We start from the raw sequence: 25,523 nt of genomic DNA on the forward strand, positions 1-25,523 counted from the left end.
AAGTTTAGGGCGTACAACATAGTGATTCAGTATGTGTATATGTTGTGAAATGATTACCACAATAAGTTAACATCCATCACCTCAAATAGTTAATATTCCTCACTTTACATAATTATAAATTTTCCCCTATGATAAGAACTTTTAAGGTCTACTGTCTTAGCAGCTTTTAAATATGTAAGACGGTGTTATTAACTATAGTCATCATGTTTTACATTATATCCCCAGAACTTACTTAACTTGTAACTGAAAGTTTGCACCTTCTGCTACCCTCTGCTGCAACCCCCATCCCTGTCTCTGGCATCCACAAGTCTGATCACTATTTTTTTGAGTTTGATATTTTTAGATTCCACAAGAAAGTGAGATCACTCAATATTTGTCTTTCTCTGTTTGACTTACTTCACTTAGCGTAGTGCTTTCAAGGTTCATTCATGTTGTGAATGCAAGATTTCCTTCTTTTTAATGGCTAAATAATACTCTGTTTTGTACATATACATATAAGTATATGAGTATTATAATCTAGTTAGTAGTGTTAAAATTACATATACACCCTAATACCAGAATACATTTGTGGTTTTAAGTTATACTTGATCTTTTAAAAGTGCTAAACTTGAGTAATTCTAAAAATATTCTTTGAATGTTAACCATGAAAATAAAGTAACCTCTTAAAGCACTTTCAAGTCTATAGATACTAACAAAATAACCTTTGATTTTATTTTTAATTTTATACTATATTGAAAATATTATCTAGTTATAAGAAACTTCACTGAAAAAAATAACATACCTTTGATTAGTTCAGTAGGAAAAGGTAGCATATCTTTACCTCTATTCACTTAAAGGTTACTACAAGGCTTACAAAGCATAATGACTAACTAAACATCCTATAACTTGGGTGTTATGAATATTTTTAAAATATTGACTAGTGTAAGAAATTATATTGCTATCAAAAATGGGTACATATGGAAAATGTCAACCATAGAATTTCTTTTTTTTAAATATATTTTATTGATTATACCATTACAGTTGTTCTATTTCCCCCCTTCATTCCCCTCCACCCGCACACTCCCTCCTCCCCCACCATTCTTCCCCCCTTAGTTTATAACCACGTGTCTCAAGTTCTTTAGATTCTATATTTCCCCCAGTATTTTCGCCCTCCCCCTATCTATTTTCTACCTACCATCTATGCTATTTTCTGTGCCTTCTCCCCACTTCTCCCCCTCCCACCCCCCTGTTTCTAACCCTCCATGTGTTCTTCATTTCTATGGTTCCACTCCTGATCTAGCTGTCCTCTTGGTTTGCTTTTGTTTTAGGTATGGTTGTTAATAACTGTGTGTTTGCTGTCCTTTCACTGTTCATATTTTTCATCTTCTTTTTCTTATATAAGTCCCTTTAGCATTTCATATAATAAGGGCTTGGTGATGATGAACTCCTTGAACTTGACCTTATCTGAGAAGCACTTTATCTGTCCTTCCATTCTAAATGAAAGTTTTGCTGGATAAAGCAATCTTGGCTGTAGGTCTTTGGATTTCATGACTTGGAATACTTCTTTCCAGCCCCTTCTTGCCTGTAAGGTCTCTTTTGAGAAATCCGCTGACAGTCTGATGGGTACTCCTTTGTAGGTGACTGTCCCCTTATCCCTTGCTGCTTCTAGGATTCTCTCCTTCATTTTAGTCTTGGCTAATGTAATTATGATGTGCCTTGGTGTGTTCCTTCTTGGGTCCAACTTCTTTGGCACTCTCTGAGCTTCCTGGATTTCCTGGAAGTCTATTTCCTTTGCCAGACTGGGGAAGTTCTCCTTTATTATTTGTTCAAATATGTTTTCCACTCGTGGCTGTTTCTTTCCCCCTTCTGGTACCCCTATAATTCGGATGTTGGAACGTTTAAAGATGTCCTGGAGGTTCCTAAGCCTCTCCTCATTTTTTTGAATTCTCATTTCTTCATTCCTTTCTGGTGGGATGTTTTGTTCTTCCTTCTGGTCCATTCCATTGATTTGAGTCCCAGTTTCCTTTCCATCACTATTGGTTTCCTGTGCATCTCCCTTCATTTCAATTAGTTTAGCCTTCATATGTTCCTCTAATTTGTGACTATGTTCCTCTAATTTGTGACTATAATCTACCAGTTCTGTGAGCATCCTGATAAATAGTGTCTTGAATTGTGCTTCTGAGAGGCTGGCAATTTCTCGGTCACTTAGAGTTATTGGCTCTGGGACTTTGAGTTCTTCTTGCACCATCTTTTGGGCTGTCCGTGCCTGTTCCATAGCAGGATCAGAGCCCTAAAGTGTTCACTAGAACAGGGCAACTAAGTCACTGGGTTGTGACGTTGTATGTGGGGGCGGGGTCAAAGAGGAGCAATGGCTTCCCAACTGCTGCCTGCCACCGCGGCCCTGGCGCCGCAGCCACCACCGTCACCAGGCCCACGTGTTTCGTTCCACTGCACTCGAGTGTGCCACTGCCGTCAGCCCTCCACCACTGGGTTCGCCCCCTGGGGCCTGTGTGGTCCGTCTCACTGTGCGCAAATGTGTGACCGTGGTCAGTCTACCCCACACCCCGACTGGTTCCGGGCTGCCTGCGCGCCTAAGTCAGGGGATCTGTCCTGCCCGACCCAGCTCCGCTGCTGGCTCCACCTCTCTTACCGTCCCTGTTGAACGGTTCGTAGTTGTCGGACTTCCGTATAATTCCATTCTCTGGTCTTTGGGTGTGTCCTAGTTCTCCAAACCTTTGTTGTGTTCAAACTTGGTTGTGGGAGAAGGCACAGTGTGTTTCCACCTATGCCTCCATCTTGGCGGAAGTCTCCCTAGAGACTTCTGTATGGTTCCTATTTTAGTCTCTTCATTATTAACATTACCTTCTTTATTTAGTCATTATATTTTCCTTTAATTTTTTTAAACAGTCTCTTTAATTCTTCAAATATTTTTATAATAGCTGACTTGAAGTCTTCTGATGCCAACATTTGGTCACTCTGAATCTGTTTCTATTCACTGCTATTTTTTCTTCAGTTCAGACCATACTTTACTGGGGTTTTTTTGCATGTCTCATAATATTTTGTTGAAACTGTTTAATATATTTTTGTTGGTGGTGGAGTTTTTTAGTAATTTGCCTGGACTTAATCTGTGGGATCGATCTCCTTTGTAGTTTATACGTTACCATGGTTTTTTTTTTTTACTTTTTGGTTAGTTTTTCTAGGGTTTGCATCTGTGTTTAACATGGCTTAGAGGTCAGTGATAAGACAGTGGTTGTGCTCAAACACCACAGTGGTTGTACTGTGTTTGGCTTCTACCCTCTGCCATCAGATGTGTGTTGACTTGGGAGTGTATATAAAATCCAAGCAGTTTTCAAGTTGGCCTCACATTTTACTTTCCACTAGGCCCTTTTGTGTTTCCCACATGTTTGTTTAGCCTCCCAGTCAGCAAAGGCTATGCAGGGAGCTTATGTAGCCCTTCTATGGTCTCTCTCATTTCCAGAATCTTTCTGTTAAATTTCTAACTAGTCCTTCAGTCTACAGTTCAACTCTACCAAACTGCAACCTAACGCTAGCACAGCTGCTGTCCTTTTCTGTGTGTTTTCTGACAAGTTTGCTATTTTTACTGACAGTGCTCTATTTGAGTTTTTCACACTTTGCTCCCAATCACCTTTGCCTCTTCCAATAGTCAAGCTTCTGTTTTTTTATAGCCAGGCTTGTCCTTTATGAACTTCCATAACAACTGAGCTGGGGTTGGAGCTGGTGGACAAGACAGAGGACACCACAGATTCCCAAGCTCAGTTCAGCTGGTTTTCATAAAAATACACTTACTTAATTACCCCAAGATGGTTGTATTTGAGGACTGTGTTCAGTTTTATAGTGGTTTCTTGAGAAGTTGGATTTGCTATCCTCTACCCTACCATAGGCAAGAAATTCCTGTCTCTAGTTTTGTTTTAAAGGAGAAAAATTAGTGTGGTTTTAAGCAGTTAAAGAAAAGTATCCAAATATAGTTGTTATAGGTCACATTTTACTTGGGATTAAACATTGAAATAACTTAGCCTAGGATGATTAGGGTTAGATTTTCTTCATTTCTGAAAACTCTGGACTTTTTAATGTAGCTTGTGGCCCTAACATGTGTGTGTAGACTTACTCCTCCTACCCCACCTACCATTCTTATAGCTTGTAGTATAGTCATATGAAACTAATTGAGTTCCCCCAGTGGTTCATGCTAGTTCTCACATTTTGACATTTGCAAGTACTATATATCCTTTTCTTAATAAACTGTTGCTATATTATATTAGGCTATATGTGAACCATCTTTTCTTTATAGAACTTAACTTGAACTTCTCAATAGAATTGATACCAGTATTAAGCCTTGTTATGCCTCTATTGTAGTTCTTACATTGTATTAAAATTACTCTTGTTTATTTTTCTGACTACAAATGAAATAAGATGATAGTATAAAGAATATGCTTGTAGAGAAGATTATAGATATAAAAATTATTATTCAATTATTACATTTAGGAAGATTTCCAGTATTTTTAGTAGGCATTTTTTTCAACGGTAGAGATTATGTAGTATAAAGAACTTTGTAAACTCCTCTCATGAAATATAATGTTTCTTTTAAAGCATATTTTATAATAAAAATCTACTATATGTATCAAAATATAGTGAACCTGAATACAAAATAATATTCAATTTTTCCAAAGAGAATCTGCCCTCCTTTCCTACCACTATCTCTGTTTTAGGGAGGTAGATGTACTAGTCAGAATTAAGCTGTTTGCTCTATTTACTTATAGATATTATTATATGAAAGATATGTAGTCCTTACTATCTAATTCTATTTGACCTTGGGTAGCAAGTTTAAATAGCAAGGGTTACCTTTTTCTCAGCCTTACTTCAAAATATCTATTTAAGTCATTTTGATTTCTGGGTTCAGATAGCAAAGGCTCACGTAGCATAGCATAAATACATTTTTTTCAGTTACATTTTATGAAAACCAAATAATAAAGCCAAATGTTTTTTACTACTAGAGTTACTTTTTACATCATTCATGTCTCATAATTGAGATGTGATACTTTTTGAATCTGTATATAATGTGATTGTTGGAAATTTTATTTATCCAAAGCACCAATATCACCCATTTCTTCTAACATTAGAATAGCTGTGTCCTGACCCTTCTACATCTTATACCTATGTAATTGTAATTGATGCAAAATAAGTATTATTTTGTTGCCTTCTAAAAGTTATTTCTATTTTTCAAAACAGTCAACAAATAGACCATAGTCTGAGCCACAAAATACCTCTACTGGGTGTCTTGGAACGTATTCCCTATGGATGGGGAGGTACTACTACATTAGAAAAGAAGAAAGATTTAAAAGCAGTAATGTAAATTTCTCCCTTAGGAAACTAGAAAAATACGAGCAAATTATCTCTATAATGAACAGAAGGAAACAAAGAAAAATTAAAGTGGAAATCAGTGACACTGGACATAGGAAAACAATAGAGAAAATCATTAAAACCAAAAACTAACAATGACAGGGGCCATTACTACTGATCCAGTAGACAGGAGTATTCTGAATAACTCTATGCCTACGAACTTGGTAACTTAGACAAGATATAAATTCCTTGAAAGAAGTCATCTATCAGAATTCATACAAGGAGAACTAGATCATTTGAATAGTTCTACATTTATTAAAGAATAACGAATAGCCTTCCAACCCAGCCCCGTTGGTTTCACTAATTAGATCTACCAAATATTTAAAGAAGAAATGCCAATTCTCTCCAGTCTGTTTCACAATATAGGATTAGAGGAAACACTTCCTAAATTATTCTTTGACATCAGAGGAATGTAGTTTAAGAAGCTAAACCAGGCTTCTTACTTCTCAGTCTAAATTAAAATTGATGTGTTTGACTGGTGGTATAAATATGATTAGATAATGACTGTGTTTTCATCTGTTTTGGAGAGAGGTTAAATTATGCTCTTTTGCATGTGATGGTAACAAATCTAAGGCTAGAGGAGACTGTAGAATTTAGTTGCTCATGATGTTGCTTTTGAATATGATCATTATTTTTAAAAACCTGCCAGTTAAAATTGTAAAGGTGTAATTCTCTGTGTAATTACTAAATCAGTACTAAATGTCTTTGCTCCTTTTTTGGGGGGTGGGGCAGGTTCATTAAGTGGTCATCGTTTTAAGTCACTTAAAGGTAGGTAGTATTAGTTTTTCCTGAATCGTACTTTATCATTCAAAGTAATTGAGAGGGCTTGATACTGTAGAAACTTTTTAAGAACTCATATATAATGCCCTTTTTTGAAGGATAATATGGTAGAAAGAATCTTGTTGTATATACATTATTCTTCTGTTGGACATGTAGGTTGTTTTGTTTACTTTCTAACAGTTGTTTTATCTCAGCATTAAACTTCTTTGTACTTGAATTTTTTCTTCCCAAAAGTGGATTGCAGGGCTGACAAGTATAAAGGACTCAAGGCAGTTCTGCATATTACTGAATGATTTTCCTGAAAAATAATACTAATTCTAATAACTCAAGCATTGTAAGTGCCCATTTTGCCAAAACTCAGCAGCATTGAGTTTTCTCATTTTTTTCATTTTTTATTAATGTAGATTAGAATTGCATCTCATTGTATAAATATCCATTTTTAACTGATAAAACAAAACAATGGAAAGGTAATTTTTAAATAAAAGAAAGGAAAATAACATGAAATTAGGAAAATAAAATTTATTCTGTGATATTCTAGTACTGGTCATGGCTGAAACATGACATACATGCTGTCATAATACTTTACAAAATTCATGATCAACATAGGTATTTGGTCATTGGATCTTTCCTACAGAGTCTGGACTTGGCCACAGAATCCTTTTCACATGGCACTTTAAGAAACCATTACCAATTAGTATGAGAGAAGAAACTCATCTGCCATTTATGTCCATTGCCCTTGCTATAAACCTTGCTAGGACCACAATTTTTACTAAGTTTTGTAGCAGGTAAGCCATGGCTATGAATAGGGTCATATCTTTATCTTGTTTTTTGAGACCTGTCTGTGTCATTTGCTCACTTAAGTATTGGGATATTAAGTGTTCATCAATTTGTATAAGGTCTTTAGTACTTAGGATATTACTTGATATTTATAGTTATTGGCTTAGGGGCTTAACACATGCTTCACGGGTGGAAAGGACAGATCTATACATAGATGAAAAGAAGGAAAAACATATTTAGGACAGTATAATTATATTTTGTAATCATCTGCTTGAGTAGTAGTGGAATAAAGGTGAAAAGGAAGAGGTAGTGGCACTGAGAGAAAGAAAAGACTATTAGATGGTCACCGCCAGGCCAAGAGCCTTACTATAGGTCTTACCTCCACTCTACCTTTGGTATAAGATACAAGGCATATTCTCAAAAGGTTTGTGACAGAGAAAGGAATATAATAATGATGACAGATAATGACTAATTAAAAAAGCCTAATTATCTGTATTTTTATTTCATCCCCAACTCCTGACCCTCTCCCCTTTTGCAATCATCAGTTTGTTCTATGTATCTATGGGTCTCTCAGTTTTATTTATCCATTTACTTTGTGGGTTTGTTTTTTTAAGATTTCACATGTAAGCGGGATCATATAGTATTCTGTCTGACCCATCTCACCTAGCATAATTAACCCTGTAACTCCATCTGTGTTGTTGGAAATGCCAAGATTTCATTTTTTTTTATTAATGGTTGCTATTTCACTGTATATGCATGCCACATCTTTTTAATTATATTCTATTTATTATGCTAGTACAGTTGTCCCAATTTTACCCTCTTTGCCCTCCTTCATGCAGCACCTACAGCTCCCTCAAGCAATCCCCACACCATTGTTCATGTCCATGGGTCATAGGTATAAGTTCTTTGGCTACTCCATTTCCTATAGTGTACTTTACATCCCCATGGCTATTCTATAACTTCCAATTTCTACTTCTTAATTCCCTTACCTCTTCATCCATTCCCCCACAGCCCCCTTCAGCCTGGCACCCTTCCAAACATTGTCCGATTCTTCATCCATGATTCTTCTTTGCCTAGTTTGTTTCTTAGATTCATTTGTTGATAGATTTGTATTTATTGGCATTTTACTGTTCATAGTTTTGATCTTCTTTTTCTTAAAAAGTCCCTTTAACATTTCCTATAATAATGGTTGGTGATGATGAACTCCTGTAGTTTTTTCTTGTCTAGGAAGGTCTTCATCTGCCCTTTGATTCTAAGTGATAACTTTGCCGGGTAGAGCAATCTTGGTGTAGGTCCCTGCTTTTCATGACTCTGAATATTTCTTGCCTATCCCTTCTAGCCTGCAAAGTTTGTTTTGAGAAATCAGCTGACAGTTTTATGGGAACTCCCCTGTAGATAACTAACTGCTTTTCTCTTGCTGCTTTTAAGATTCTCTCTTTATCTTTAACCTTTGACATTTTTTTTATTGTGATGTGTCTTGGAATGGGCTTCCTTGCATCCATCTTGTTTGGGACTCTGTTTCCTGGACTTGCATGTCTATTTCCTTCACCAAATTAGGGAAGTTTTCTTTCATTATTTTTTTCAAATAGATTTCCAATTTCTTGCTCTTTCTCTTCTCCTTGATGCAAATGTGGGAATTCTTCAAGTTGTCCCAGAGGCTCCTTACACTATCCTCATTTTTTTCTGTATTCTTCCTGTTATTCTTATTGGTTGTTTTTTGCTTCCTTATGTTCCAAATCATTGATTTGATTCTCTGCTTCAGCCACTCTACTGTTGTTTCCCTGTAAATTGTTCTTTGTTTCAATTAGTTTCTTTGTTTCTGAAGGGATCTTTTTATGCTGTTGAAGTACTCAGTAAGTTCCTTGAGCATCCAGTGTTATAAAACCAGTGTTTTGAACTCTGAATCTGATATATTGCTTGTCTCTGTTTTGTTTAGTTCTTTTTCTGGAGTTTTGATCTGTTCTTTCATTCAGGCCATGTTTCTTTGTCTCCTCATTTTGGTAGCCTTACTGTGTTTGTGTCTATGTATTAGGTAGACCAGCTATGACTCCCTGTCTTGGTAGCATGACCTAATGTAGATGTCCTGTATGGTCTAGTAGCACAGCCTCCCCTGTCCCCCAGGCTGGGCACTCAAGGTACGCAGTGCCTACTGTGGGCCCTGGAACACTCCATGAGGGGCACCAAGAATGTTCCCAGACCATTTATGCTCCAAGACCCTCCAAACCCGAACTCTAGCCCCTCCCTTCCCTGCAGCTGACCAAACCAGCAGTGGGAGGGGAAAGCAAAGAATGTGGCATTTGCTACACTCTGCACTTTTTAAAGGTGGCTCCCAGGATCCCCTGCTTGGTGGATATAGATAAGAGAAATGTTCCTTCATCTAAGCACCTTCCTAGCCCGACACCTGCATCCTACATACTTTCTGTTGGGTCGTGCAGTATTATCCCAGTTGTCAGGGCAACACACTCTGGTTCACACATGCTCCCTGTGTCTTTTGCTCATGTGCAGTCCACAGCACTTTCAACTCCCACCCCCCTAATTTTGACGGGTGTACCTATTACAGTATCATTTATATAGGTTTCCTTTTCATTTTGTTGGTGTTTCCCTTCACTGTGAAGAAACTTTTTAATGTAACATAGTCTTTATTGTATATTTTTTCTTATGTTTTCCTTGCTGAAGGAGATATATCCAAAAATATATTCCTAAGAGCCCTGTGAAATAGTTTACTACCTGTGTTTTCTTCTAGGAGTTTTATAGTTTCAGTTTTATAGATTCAAATATATATGCCTTAAATCCATTTTAACTTTATTTATTTTACATAAATAAAGTTCAATGGTACAGCTTCATTTTTTGTGTATCCATCCAGTGTTGCCAACATCACATATTGAAAAGACCATCTTTACCTCATTGTATATTTTTTTGCCTTTTATGTTGTAGATTAATTGACCATGTAAGTGTGGGTTTATTTCTGGGCGCTCTATTTTACTGATATGTGTGTCTTTTTATTGTAGCTTTGTAGTGTAGTTTCAATATCAGGGAGCACGATACCTCCCACTTTGTTAGTTCTCAAAATTCCTTGGGTAATTTAGTGTCTTTTGTGGTTCCATATAAATTTTAGGATTACTTGTTCTATTCTGAGAATAATGCCATTAGTATTTAATAGGGATTGCATTGAATCTGTATTTTACTTTAGGTAGTAAGGACATTCCCGCCCCCCCCACTTTAACCCTAAATGAAGGATATATATCCATTGATTTTAGAAAAGGGGGCAGGGAGAAAAAAAAGACATCAGTGTGAGAGGGAAACATCAGTGAGTTACCTCCTTTATGTGCCTGAACCAGGGAGTGAACACGAAACCTAGGATCGTGCCCTGACTTGCAACCTCTCGGTTACAGGATGATGCTACAACCAACTGATCCACCCAGTACAAACAATATAACAATCATCATACTTCCAATCTGAACAAGGGGTACCCTTACATTTATTTGTAGCAATTTATTTACTTTTCACATCTTTGTGTTTTTCCCAGTTGTCTTCATATAGTTGTTCTTTAGTTTTGTTTGCTTGATATGATTTTATTCTTTTCTCAAAAAAAAAGCATTTTATGGGTAATGACAGTGGGTGCTATACATAATGATTTTCAGTTTAGGATATATGTATTCCTAGTATTCTTTTTTTCAGAATAACTTCATTGGAATTAAATGATTTTTAAACTTTTCTTAAATCTCAAATGTGTTATATTGTTAAAATAGAACTTGCAACATATAATTTTAAAAGTTTGATAATGAATTTGATTATTTACTTCATGTCAAAGAACTCCCTATTACACATTCCTTTCCAAGATTCTTTGTTTATGTAACTGGACAACAATAAAAATAAAATAAAACAATCTACAGAATTTTGGCAGATTGGATTAGTTTTGGATTTTTAAAATATTATTTAAATAAAATTATTCCTCAAAGAAATACTTATTCATTCCACATAATTCAGTGAACCTTTTTTTTATGAACTATTTATTTTAGTTCCAACAGAAAAAACACCAGGAAAGCAATTCTGTTGCTTCTTATGTATATAATAAATCTGTTCACACTTTTTGTAAAAAAAAATTAAAATAAACTATTATTTTTGTTTTTCTAATTATTTGGGTTAACATTTGTTAAAAACATTATATAAGGTTCAGGTGAGCAACTTTATAATACATTGTTTGTATATTCCATTATGTGCTTATAACAGGACAGCTTTGTGTCTTTTTGCTCATTGCCATGTATACACATAACATGAAATTTGTGGGGAAGGAAATAGGTTTTTATTAATAGGGTTTCCAATTTGGTGGGGGTTGGGAGCATTCCTGCTCTGAACCCTTCTCTTTTATAAGGCACAGAACCTCCCTTGTTCCCAAGTAGATCACAAACCAAAGCCATGCCCAGGAGTTCTCCATTATTGCTTATCTGCCTTTCTGGAGCTTAAATAACCTTGCACACAGGCCTCCACCCTCTCCGTGGTGTGCGCTATGGGTTTCAGAGTTGTTGTTATCCCAGTATCTCTCCCTGTGTGTTGGGTTTGCTGCAATATCCCTCTAGGTGATTGGCCAGGGTAAGCTCCAACCATGAGGAACTTCCCAGTTCATGACACCATGTGCTCCTCTAGTTTCTGTATGCTATTCTCAGAACCCATGTGCCATAATGCAGTTGGTTGTTTGTCTGAAAGGCTGGAGCCCAGTGAGGCATACAACCCTGCATGGTAACCTGCCCCTGGGTAGCTGGCTTTCAACCATATGGAATATAAGCCCCAGGTAGGCCCAGCATCTGCTGGTTCCTTGAGTGCTGTCATCCATGAGTGGCAGAGCAAGAGCCTAAGAAGCCAAGAGAGCAAGAGAGCAAGCTTCTCCCTGCCTGTTGTTTAAAAGTCCTCTCCCAGAATTCCATGTGCTCCAGAAACCAGTGGGAATGTCTAGCTTTTCAGCCCATAAGGGTCAGTGTTAGCCACATTTGCCTTTGTCCCTCTTCCTGCCACCATGTTTAGCAAGGTGGCAAAGTCTTTAGTCACACATGTTCTATACAAGCCCCCTTCTGCTGAGTCTTGAGTTGCTCAGCTGCCTAGAACAATGAGTGCTGGCTTGTTTACAGTTGGTGGTTGCCTTGGTTTACAATTTCCCTCAAGCAATCTTTCTGCTTTGGTGGTCCCTTTGGAAAGGTAGGCTACTTCCATCTGCCACCTCATCAGCTCTCCTCACTCCCTGCATTTTCCTGGCAGGGGTGTGCTTCTTGTGCTGGATTGCTATGCCCTTGGACTGGGGTCTACCCCATTTTCCAGTGATCTCTGGTCTGACCTACCATATTACCACCCTCCGTCCTTAACACTTCTGGACCCTTGTAATCTTAAAAGGACAATGGATGAAGGTCTCATAATCTGGAAATACTTCCTGCCGGCCATGGGCATAGTCCTACCTATCCCCTGGGTCCAGAGATCCTTAATAGAAAGATGTTCTAGAATGGAGGGTGGCCTTCACTCAAGGGGAAATATCTTGCATAGTCCAGTTTATTTGGCTATCACTGGAAAGCAGTGTATACAATGTCCAAAATATGGCATTGCTGGACAATTTGGAATCTCTTTTTGTATTCTGGACATGGCAAATTTGGAAAGATGTTTAGAGAGTGCAGTCACAACCATAACAATTATATAGCAAAGGTAGGGACTAATTCTACAGTCTTCCTGATAAGAAAAAGTGGTTTCCTTTGAGGAAGGTGTGCAAGGTATGTCACAACTATCTGAAGTCCTTTGCCTACTACACTCCTATGAGGCTGAGGGGAATATCCTGAGATTCCCCCCCTTTAACACTTTGGATCACTTATGTCCGAATCATTAGGGCAGGGTGGGGAAAGCAGTTTTAAATGGAAGCCGATAGGCTTCCCCATACTTCACCCAACTCAACCATTTAGTCCAGCCAAAACATTGAATCGCAGGAAAGGGGCATGCAGGAGGACTTCTCATATGGGGCCTATACTTTTTCTGAGTCTGCAAGTCTGTCTTTTAACAGGACATTTAGTTGCAAGACCTTTCCTGGAATGATACTAATCATCAGGTGAAATCAGTTCAACTCTCAAGTGAAAACAAACTTCAAACTCCAGCTGAACTGGAGTCCAATGTTCTTGACTGATCATTATGATTTTCCTTAAAACCAGATTCCTCTCTCTGAGATCAACCTCACTGTCATCAAAGAGTGCCAGTTTTCAACTTTGCTTCATTGTTTAAATAAAAACAAGAGAAGCAATGGTCACATATACTGTTCAAATCTTTGCTGGAACTTACACAAGGAACCTTTGGACTGACACTTAGTCAACACTTCAGGTCACAGAAACTGAGTCCCCACCTGCCATACAGCTTTGCCTGCTTTACCTATATTTCTCAAGTCCTTCAGGGTCTCATATCATTTCTTAAGGTTCCTCAAAGAAATGCCTATTCATCTTTCAGGAAAGCAACCTTTGTTCCTTCCCTGGAGAGACTGCTGTGAACCACACAGTCAAACTAGGTACCAGGCCATTTCTCCATCGGGCTTTTGTTAGCTTCCAAAATAAATCTCAGTTCCTCAAGGCTTCCTGGTAATAACCAGAGCCCAGACATACTTCCTTCTGGCATGAAATTCCAGTCAAAGTCTTAGGTTAACAAAACCAACAATGGAAACTAGTTTTAATTGGTTTTATGCAAAGAAACTTTATGTCATCACTTATTCAATAAAAATGCCAAGTTATTGAGGGACCAGGTGAGGGAGAAAAATACAAAGCAAAAAGGGAAATCCTTGTCTTTTCTTTTTTTAATTTTTAATTTATTTTATTGATTATGCCATTACAGTTGTCCTATTTCCCCCCTACCCTGCACACCCCCTTCCCCACCATTCCTCTCCTTTAGTTCATGTCCACGTGTCACAAGTTCCTTAGATTCTATATTTCCCATACTATTCTTGTTCTCCCCCCGTATATTTTCTACCTACTGTCTATGCTACTTATTCTCTGTACCTTCTCCCCCCTTCTCCTCCTCCCACTCCCCTGTTGCTAACCCTCCATGTGATCTCCATTTCTATGGTTCTGCTTCTTATCTAGCTGTCCTCTTAGTTTGCTTTTGTTTTAGGTGTGGTTGTTAATAACTGTGAGTTTGCTGTCCTTTCACTGTTCATATTTTTTATCTTTTTTTCTTAGGTAAGTCCCTTTAACATTCCATATAATAAGGGCTTGGTGATGATGAACTCCTTGAATTTGACCTTATCTGAGAAGCACTTTATCTGCCCTTTCATTCTAAATGAAAGCTTTGCTGGATAGAGCAATCTTGGTTGTAGGTCTTTGGATTTCATGACTTGGAATACTTCTTTCCAGCCCCTTCTTTACTGTGAGGTCTCTTTTGAGAAATCAGCTGACAGTCTGATGGGAACTCCTTTGTAGGTGACTGTCCCCTTATCTCTTGCTGCTTCTAGGATTCTCTCCTTCATTTTAATCTTGGCTAATGTAATTATGATGTGCCTTGGTGTGATCCTTTTTGGGTCCAACTTCTTTGGGACTCTCTGGGCTTCCTGGACTTCCTGGAAGTCTATTTCCTTTGCCAGATTGGGGAAGTTCTTCTTTATTATTTGTTCAGATAAGTTTTCCACTTGTTGCTCTTCCTCTTCCCCTTCTGGTACCCCTATAATTTGGATGTTGGAATGTTTAAAGATGTCCTGGAGGTTCCTAAGCCTCTCCTCAGTTTTTTGAATTCTTGTTTCCTCATTCTTTTCTGTTTGGTCATTTTTTTCTTCCTTCTCATCCACTCCCTTGATTTGAGTCCCAGTTTCCTTTCCATCACTATTGAGTCCCAGTTTCCTTTCCATCACTATTCCAACATTTCCTGTGCACTTCCCATTTCAATTAGTTTAGCCTTCATTTGTTCCTCAAATTTCTGATTAAAATCAACCAATTCTGTGAGCATCCTGATCACCAGTATTTTGAACTGTGCATCTGAGAGGTTGGCTATTTCTTGGTTACTTAGAATTATTGGCTCTGGGGCTTTGAGTTCTTCTTGAGCCATAATGTTTGGTCTGTTCACGCCTGTTACTTATGAGGGGCGGAGCCTTAGGTGTTCACCAGGGCGGGGCAACCCAGTTGCTGGGTTGTGATGCTGTATGTAGGGGCAGGGTCAGAGAGGAGCAATGGTGGTCCCCTCTGCTGCTTCTTGCAAGCTGCTGGGGCCTGCGGGGTCTGTCTCACTGCTCACTCCTTTGCCTGGTTTATCTGCATGTGAATGTGTTACCACGCTCAGCCAGCCACCTTGCAGCCTCACTGGGTCTATCCGTTGCCACCCCACGCCTATGTTCTGCCAACTGCTGCTTGCGTGCCTGGGTGTGTCTGTCTGATTTTTCCTGCGCAACCCTGCTCCACCAGCTGCTGGCTTCGCCCCTCTTACCAGTCTGGCTGAATGGTTCATTGCTGTTGAAGGACTTCCGTACAGTTCAATTTTCTGTGTTTTTGTTAATAAAACTCTGTTGTCTTTAAACTTGGTTGTTCGAGGAGGCACAGTGTTTCCATTTACACCTCCGTCTTGGCCGGAAGTCCTGGGAAATCCTTGTCTCTTCAATATTCATTAAAATTGCTTTTCTATGCCCTAGATTTTCCATTGCTTATTTTCCTGTTTGGTGTGAAGTTTTAACTTTCCCTAGGAAATGTCAATTTCCTTTCAGAGCAGAAACAAAGGAAAATTCAAAGCAAAGACAGAGTTCCAAAAGAAAGAGGTATTAGGAACTATCCTTAGAATCTTGTCTCATACCCACTGTCACACCAACCAGTTACACTGATGACCTTTTTCTAGGTCCCAAATGGCCTGGAGCCCCAATGGTACAACTTTCTCTCACCTACCAGAGTGTCCACTCGTCTCCTGGCAGATACATAACCTCTTACCCCTACCTGGGGTCTGCCAGCACCAAATGACTCTTCCTGGATCCCAAAGGCAGAGGCATTCTCTCGCCCACCAGTCTCACAGATGCTACTAGGTTCTAGTGGCTGAAGAGCAGAGACGAAGGATTCCTGATGTGCACAAAACAGCAAAGATAAATCACATCCCAGTAAAATAAGAAAACAAGTAAAGAAACCAAGCAAGCAAAGAATATTGTACCCAAGAGCTGACGTTTCCTTACTTCCAAGTTTAAAACTTTTATAGTTCTACACTTAATAAGTTATTTTAAAAAGATTTTATTTATTTATCTTCAGAGGGGAAAGGAAGGAGAGAGGGAGAGAAATATCAGTGTATGGTTGCCTCTTGTGCATCCCTTGCTGGGAACTAGCCTACAACCCAGGCATGTGCCCTGGCTGGGAATTGAACCACGATGCTTTGGTTCGCAGGCCCACACTCAATCCACTGAGCTACACCAGCCAGGGCCATAACTCGCTTTTAACCTTGTTTTTTTTCAACACTGGAAAGGACCATACTCAAACTCAGTATCTGGCAGCTGAAAGTCCCTAGCTTTGCAAGACTTGCTGAAACTTAGGACTTGTAGACATCTTACTGTGTAATGACCTGAAAGCCTGGGCATATGAGATCTTGTCCCACTTCCCTAACTGTGGGCTATACAGTCCCAACTCCATGATGGTACAGCAGTTGAAGAAACCATTTGGGACCACTCTTCCCTTCGGTCTTAAAATACATGTAGGCCACACAGCATTGCAATAGAAACCCAATTCCTCCTTATTTGTTGGAGAATAATTGTACTGACTTCAGTCCACTAATATTTTATCCAGCGGGCTCACTCCAGAAGCTAACACAAGATAACCTACCAGACTAGACATATAGGCCAAATGCTATAACCAGAAAAATGCCAGCTAAATAGGAACATGCAAGTGCACTTGAACCCACAACTCCCTCTCCCAAGCAGGTTTTGAGGTATCATCATCTGCCAACTGGTGCTGTGCATTGTGGTCCCCAAACAGTCATTGCCTAGAACTCTGGTGCTCTTAACCCTGTCCTAGCACATGGCTTTCCTGGGGAATCTGTGTGTGGGGCCAGAGGACCAAGCAGTGACCCCCAAAGAGTGGCCTCTCAAAGCTTGGGTAATCCTCACACCCTCTTAGAGTCTGTCTCTTTCCCAGACCCATTTCCTCAGTGTCCTCCTTGAGCTCAGACAGTTCTTGCTCAGAGAATGAGAACAGTTTGTGGCTTCTAGAACAGTCCCCATCGGATGCTGGTTATGGCCTCTAGAGCTGAAATGGTCCCCATTGGAACCCAGTTGTGAACTCAGATGATCTCCCTTGGAGTCTAATTCATGGCCCTCAGAACCAGGGCTATTTCCATCAGATACCACCAGTTCATGGCTTCCAGAACCAGAACTGTCCCTATCAAAATCGAATTGCAAGGAAATTTACATATCCAAGATAGTGGTGTACTCATTTGGCTTGTCCTGCATGGTGAAGCAGCCACATGGCGCACTCAAGATGGCAGCATATTCAGTAACCCAACCAAGATGGAGGCACAATCATGTGATACCTCCATGGTAGAGCCTTTACATGACACATGCAAAATGGCAGCACATTCACATGACTCATCCCCAGTGGTGGAGCACTCACAGGACCTACCCAAAATGGTGAAGCATCCCACCAGCTCAGATTTGGAGTTCCTTTCCTCCCCAAACATGTTTCCTTCCACACAAATCTTTGTGTTATGTGTATACACGTGACATGTGCCCAGTTACAGTCTCACCACCCAAACTCTGATCTGCTATCATCACTATATATATAACCCCATTTACCTTCTTTGTCTTCACCTAGCCCATTCCCTTTTGGTAACTGTCATTCTGTTTTCTGTATCTATGGGTTTGTTTTGTTCATTTGTTGCATTTTGTTCTATGTCACATATGAATGAAATCATATGATTCTTGTCCTTTTCTAGTCTAACCTATTTCAGGTAACATGATATTCTCAAGATCCGTTCATGTTGTCACCAATGGCAGAATTTCATCTTTTTTATGTTGAATATTATCTCATTGTGTATATATACCACATCTTTATCCAGTCGTCATTTGAAGGGCACTTAGTTGCTTCCTTGTTTTGGTTACCTGCTATGAATAAAGGTGCTATGAACATAGGGATACATATAACTTTAGGAATAACTATTTTCAAATTTGGGGTTTACCCAGAAGAAAGATTGTTGGGTCATATGGTAGCTCTATTCTTAATTTTTTGAGGAACCTTGATCTACTACACCAATTTACATTACCATAAGTAATGTATGAGGGTTTCTTTTTTTGTCACATCTCCACTGCTTGTTATATCTTGCCTTATTTTTTTAAATAATGTTTTATTTATTTTTAGAGAGGGGGGAAGGGAAGGAGAAAGAGTGGGAGAGAAACATCAATATGTGGTTGCTTCTCATGTGTCCCCTACTGGGGACCTGACCTGCAACCCAGGCATGTGCCCTGACTGGAGCTTGAACTGGTGACCCTTTGCTTCACAGACCTATATTCAACCCACTGAGCTACACCAGCCAGAGCTATCTTGCCTTATTGATAATAGCTGTTTTTAGAGATGAGATGTTAGATTTGAGATGTTATTGCATTGAATTTTTTATCTTCCTTATGATTTATTTGTTTTTAATTTATTGATGTGCCATTGGTTAATAAAGTTACATAGGCTTCAAGTGTGTCATTGTGGTTTTGATTTGCATTTTTCTTATAACTAATGTAGTTGAGCATCTTTTCATATATCTCTTTTTCATCTGTATGCCTTCTTTGGAAAAATGTCTGTTCAGGCCCTTGCCAGTTTTTTAATGGAGTTATTTGTTTTATTGTTGTTAAGTGTGGTTTCTTTATATTTTGGGGGTATTGGCAACATTAGAGCTATAATATTCAAATATCTTCTTCCAGCTGTTGGTTATCTTTTTGTTTTATTGATTTTTTTTCTGTGCAGAAGTTTTTTGGAGTCCCATTCATTTATTTTGTTTTGATAGCCCTGTCTTTGGGGTCAAGTTCTCAAAAACCTCTTGAGACCAGGGTCCATAGTTTAGTTACCTATTTTTTCTTCAATGTATTTTATTGTTTGGGGTTGTATATTCAAATCTTTAATCAATTTTAAGTTAATGTTTTTGTATGTTGTCAGCAGTGTAGTTTCATACTCTTGCATGTGGCTTTCCAATTTTTCCAACATCGTGTGTCGAAGAGGCTTTCCTTTCAATATTTTATGTTTGGGGCTCCTTTGTCAAAATTTTGTTGCCTATATATATGTGGGATTATTTCTGGGCTCACAAGTCTATTGTTTTCTGAAACTATTTTTCTGTCAGTGCCATGCTCTTTTTATTGATGTAGCTTTGTAGTGTAGTTTGAAGTCAGGGAGTGTGAAACTTCTGGCTTTGTTCTTTTTTTTTTTCAAAATTGCTTTGCTAATTTTTTAAATTTTTTTATTATTGTTCAATTACTGTTGTCCCCACTTCCTCCCATTACTCTCCCCTGCCTTATCCACCCACCCACCACCTTCCACTTTCAATCCTCCCCACTGTTGTCTGTGTCCATGGGACCTTTGTACATGTTCCTTGACTTAACTCTTTCCTTTCTTTCCCCCATTATCTCTCTCCTCCCTCCCTATTTGTGGTTTGAGGTTCCATACATATTTGAGAATTTGGGGGGTTCTCTTTCTTTGAAAAATGCTATTGGGATTTTGGTGAGGTTTGCACTGAATATGTATATTACTTTAGGTAATATGACCATTTTAACAATGTTGATACTTTCACTTCAAAAACATGTAATATATTTCAACTTCTTTTGGTCTTAAACGTTTTCAATGATGTGTGTTGTAGTTTTGGTGTAAAGGTGTTTTACTTCTTTTTGTAAAGTTTTTTCCTAGGTGTTTTGTCCTTATTGCTGTGATTGTAAATAGGATCATGTATTCCATTTCTTATATTTTATTATCTATTGTATATGGGAATGCAGTGAGTTTTTATAATTTGATTTTTTATCCTTCACTAATAATGTATTTATTTTTGTTTCTAATAGTCTTTTGATTGAGTTCAGATTTTTTAATATACAGAATGATGGCATCTGTAAATAGTGACAGCTTTACTTCATTCCCATTTTGGATGCTTTTTAAATTCATGCATCTGATTAAAGGTATATCAATCTTGTTTATCTTTTCAAAGAACCTGCTCTTGGCTTTATTGATCTTTTATATTAATTTTTATACTATATTTTGTTTATTTCCACTCTGATCTTTATTATTTTATTTCTTCTACTGACTTTGGGCTTTGTTATATTTTTCTAGTTTTTTTAGATGTAAAGTTAGATTGTTTATAAAACTTTTCTTATTTCCAGAATTAGGCCTGTATTGCTATGAATTTTCCTCTTAGGACTGCTTTTGTTGTATCTTATAGGTTTTAATTGCTGTGTTTTTATTTTCACTTGTCTTGAGGTACCTTTCGATTTCCTGCTTCACTTCATTATTAACCTATTCATTGTCCAGTAACATGTTATTTAGCCTAGTGTGTGCTCTTCTGGGTTTTTTAATTGATATTTGAGAGAACAGAAAAATAAAGAGAGAGAGAGAGGAGGAAAGCATCAGTTTGTTGTTCCACTTATTTATGCATTCATTGGTTAATTCTTGTATGTGTCCTGACCAGGGAGTGAATCTGCAATCTTGGCATATTGGGACGATGCTATAACTAACTGAGCTACCTGGCCAGGGCCTCAGTTTTTATCTTGTAATTAAGTTTTAGTTTCATATTGTTGTTAGAGAAGATGCTTGTTATGCATTCAGTCTCTTAAATGTATTGAGATTTCTGTGTGGTCTATCCTGGAAACTGTTCTTTGTGCACTTTAATAGAATGTATATTCTGTTTGAGGGTGAAATGCTCTGAAAAATATCAGTTAAAACCATCTGATATAGTGTGTTATTTAAGTCAGCTGTTTGCTTTGTTGATTTTCTGTCAGGAAGATCTATTCATTGATGTCAATGGGGTGTTAAAATTCTCTACTATAATGGTATTACTGTCAGTTTTCTCCTATATGTCCATCATTTTATGCTTTATATATTTTGGTGCTTCATGTTGGGTGCATGAGTGTTTACAAGGGTTATACCCTCTTTTGGGGTTATCTCTTTACCATTATGAAATGTCCTTCTTTGTCCTTATTATAGGCTTTGTTTTAGTGTATTTGATCTAAGTATTGCTAACCCTGCTTTTATTTTTGTTAGAATTTGCATGAAATGTCTTTTCATTCCTTTTCGTTTAGTCTATGCGTGTGTTTAGATCTGAAGGGAATCTCTTGTAGTCCGTATGTGTGGGCCTTGTTTTCTAATCCATTCAGCTAGACTGTGTTTTTTTATTGCAGTCTGTAATCCATTTACATGTAAAGTGGTTATTGATATATTGATTGATATATATTTGTTACCATTTTGTTTTACATGTTTATTTTTCTTTTTCTTTTCTTAAAAAAGTCCTTTTAACATTTCTCATAATGCTGGTGTGGTGGTAATAAACTCCTGTAGCTTTTTCTTGTCTGGGAATCTCTTTATTTCACTTTCAGTTTTTGAATGAGAGCCTTGCTAGGTAGAGTAGTCCTAGTTGTAGGTTTTTGCTTTTCATCACTTTGAATATTGTGTTATAGTTCTGTCTGGCTGAATTGTTTCTATTGAAAAATCAACTGACAGTATTATAGGAGCTCCCTTGTAGGTAACTTTCTTTTTCTTGTTGCTTTTAAAATTCTTTGTTTTTCCTGGCTGGTGTACCTCAGTGGATTGAGCACGGGCCTGCAAGCCAAATAACTGTGGTTCAATTCCCAGTCAGGGCACATACCTGGGTTGCAGGCCAGTTCCCAGCAGGGTACGCACAAGAGGCAACCATACATTGATATTTCTCTCCCTCTCTCCCTCCCTTCCCCTCTAAAGATACATAAGTAAAATCTTCTAAAAAATTCTTTGTTTTTAACCACTGCCATTTTAAAATGATGTGTTTTGAAGTAGTTAATGTCTTTGTGTTCATTTTGTTTGGGCCTCTCTTCACTCTCTGGACTTCTGTGTCTTTTTCTTTCACCAGGTTAGGAAAGTTTTCAGTCATTATTTGTTCAAATAGGTTCGAAATCCCTTGTTGTCTTCTCCATCTGGAATCTTTATGATGTGGATGTTATTACCCTTGATATTGTCCTAGAAATCCCTAAAATATCCTCATTTTTTCTATTCTTTTTCTTTTTGTGCTGTGATTGGGTGTTTTTTGATACTTTGTCTTTCAAATCACTAATTCAATCCTTTGCTTCATCTAGGTCACCATTGTTTCTAATGTACTCATCATTTCTGATACTGTATACTTCATTACTGACTGCTTTTTATGGTTTTATGTTCTTTTGTATGCTTGTTGCATCCCTTTGTTGAATTTCTCATTAAGTTTTTTGAGCATTCATATAACCATTCTTTTTAGCTCTATATCTCATAGATTGCTTTTTTCCCATTTCATTTAATTTATTTTTTTTTCTAAGTTCTTTTCCTGTTCTTTCTTTTGGGGCATGTTTTTTTTTGTCTTTCCATTCTGGCTGCCTCTGTATGTTTTCCTCTGTATATTAGGTGGGTCTGCTACGTCTCCCAGTCCTGGTGTGGTGGCCTTATGAGGTAGATGTTCTGTGGGGCTCACTGGTACATTCTCCCTGTTCACTTGAGCCAGGTGATCCAGGAAGGTCCCTTGTGTGGGTCTTGTGACCCCACCTTTTGTAGTTTAGTCTTGTTTGCTGTTTTCCCATTAATGGATGTGGTTGGGCCTCAGGCTGGCTAACTTTGAGGATTGACCCCGACCATACTGTACAGACCGCTGTGTTGGGCTGAACATATAAAGTGGAATTTGCCCATGCAGGGTCTCATGTACGCTAAAATCTCCATTTGGATGTGCCACCTGTGGGGCTGATTTGGTCTTGTTCTGATATGGCCTTAAACCAATCATCAGGTTTGTTGGTTCTGCAGCCTCTTGGGAGGCACTCTAATGCAGGTCAATGTCCAACTCTGCCTATGACTGGCCACAGGCTACCAGTTAGGAGCTACAAAGTAATCCATAGATGATGGCTGCCTCTGCTAGGCCTAGGTGTGCTTGGGAGGGGCCAAGCTGTATACTGAAGTTGGTTTCTACCAGTACTGAGCTGGGGCAGGTCAGCAAAAAAGCCCAACACACTCTGAGATTCATGTCTGCCTTTCGGCTGCTTATTAAGCTTATGTACTGAAAGAACCTCTGGTGGTAGGCAAGTTATATAAGGCAGTTTCTGAAACACCTAGTAGGGTGAGTATTGTTCATGAGGTTTATACAGATTCAAACTTGGCACTCCTGTTGCCTCTGAGCCACTCAGCAAAAGTGTCAATGTACTGGAAAGCAAGCTGCCACCTGCCGGGGGCCTGGGGACCTTTGTGGTTTATCTCTGACACCCCTTGAATCTCCCCAGACCTTTTTGAGAACCTTCTGAGAAAGACCACAGTGCCTGCAGGCATGGGCTGGCTACAGCCCGAGACTTCCTTTGCAGCACTTGTACCTGGCAGAGTGGAGCCACAGTATTTCTGCAGGGTGGGCCTACTATATTTCCTCACAGTAATGCTGAGGTCGAGGATGGTGCTGGTCAGATACACAGGAAATCCCATAGCCACTGTCTCGTTGCATCTCTGACACCACCTCAGTTATCCAAGATTCTGTTGAGGGCCTTTCGAAAAAGTCTGCAACATGAGTCCTGGGTGGCCACAGCTAGCTGATTCCTGCACAAGGTCAGAGCTTGACTGAAGTAGGCCACAGGGATTTGATAGTGTAAGGCTCCTGCATTCCACCAGGCTGATGCTCTATTGTTGGGGGAGTGCTCAACCCAGGCAAATTGGCTTCTCTTGGTGGAGACTGAAATAGCACAGGGACATTGGTGGCTGTCCTTTTAGCTCTCTCCTTAAAGCTAGACAGTCCAATCTCTTTCTGTGTGACTCCAGTTCACTGTGAGTCTCTGTTCCTCTGCCAGATCCTGAGGTGAGTTGCTGCAAACAAGATTTTGTATGCTGACTCTTCGAGAGTGTGCTTGGGTTTCCAGCAGACTTCTTTGGGGTCTCATCCTGGCAGATAGAATTCTCACTGATTTTTACTGCTAGATGTTATCTGGGCTGTTCTTCCTCGCACTGTTGCTCCAGGCCAGGGAGCCCAGAATGAGGTTGAAACCTAATGCTTCTCAGTGGGACCTTTGGGCTGAGATCTCCCTCAGATTTCTCAACTGCATGTGTGGATGTGGGACCAGCCCTTTTTCCATCTCTGCCCTTCCTACTAATCTTGAGGTGGATTCTTTTGTATGTCGTTGACTATAAAACTTATTTTCAAAGGCAATTGCCAATCTCATTTGTCTCCCTGTATCCTTCAAGTTTATTTCCTCTTCGACCCTTGCTGTTATGTAACATATAGCTTAATGACCCTATATTTGTGGTTTTTCAAGCTTTTTTCTTATAATTAATAACTTTTTTCATATTGCTATGGTTGGAAACTATGTGTTGTATGGTTGTCTTCTTAAATTTATTGAAGCAAATTTTCTGCTTCTATGTATGTTCATCCTTGAGAAATTTCCATGTGCACTTGAGATGAGTGTATATTCTTTTTTGTTAAAGGGGTAATTAATGGGGATTAGATTTATTTATTTTTTATTGTTGTTCAACTACAGTTGTGTGCACGCCCCCCACCCACTACTACCCTCCACACCAGCCATTCTCACCTCCCTCCCCTGATCTCACCACACCCTTGGTTTTGGCCATGTGTCCTTTACATTCTGTTAGAGACAGAATGTAACCAGTGTTCTGGTTACATTCTGCTCATGTAAGCCCACTTCATGTTATGGGAACAGTTTATTGGACAGTTTCAAGGCTATGAGAATGCTAGTTGTCAGGCCTGTCCAAGGTTATTGGAATATTGCTTCCCTTAACTACCCAGACACCTGGGTGAGGAAGCCAGACTGCTTCTACTTACCCTACACTATCCAAAACATTTTGTTGATTTGTTTATGACACCCATTCAGACAGGTGTAAAGTGGTATCTCATTGTGGTTTTAATTTGCATCTCTCTGATGGCTAGCGATGCTGAGCATCTTTTCTTATCTCTGGGCCCTCTGTATGTCCTCCTTGGAAAAGTGTCTGTTCAAGTCTTTTGCTCATTTTTAAATTGGTTTTTTTGTCTTCCTGGAGTGGAGTCGTGGGAGTTCTTTATATAATTTGTAGCTCAAACCCTTGCCTGAGGTATCACTGGCAAATATGTTTTCTTATGTGGTTGGTTCTCTTTTTATTTTAATGTTGCTTTCTTTAGCCATGCAGAATATTTTATTTTGATGAGGTCCCATTTGTTCTTTCCTTTATGTTCTTTGCTCTAGGGGCCATATTGGTGATAATATTGCTGCGTGGAACATCTGAGATTTTCCTGCCTATGTTTTCCACTATGGAAAACATAGGACTTATATTTAAATCTTTTATCCACCTTGAACTTATTTTTATTCATGGCGTAAGTTGGTGATTGGGTTTCATTTCTTTGCATGTAGCTGTCATGCTCTCCCAACACCATTTGTTGAAGAGGCTATTTTTACTCCATTTTATGCTCCTACCCCT

General features: G+C 38.7%; 1 protein-coding gene across 1 annotated transcript in view; it reads left to right on the forward strand.

The window, feature by feature from the left end:
* Positions 1–25,523, forward strand: part of SAMTOR (S-adenosylmethionine sensor upstream of mTORC1) — a 190,930-nt gene that overhangs the window by 62,402 nt on the left and 103,005 nt on the right.

This window comes from Sturnira hondurensis, unplaced genomic scaffold (assembly GCF_014824575.4).
Source record: "Sturnira hondurensis isolate 20B ecotype Veracruz unplaced genomic scaffold, ASM1482457v3 Scaffold0023759, whole genome shotgun sequence".
NCBI lineage: Eukaryota > Metazoa > Chordata > Mammalia > Chiroptera > Phyllostomidae > Sturnira > Sturnira hondurensis.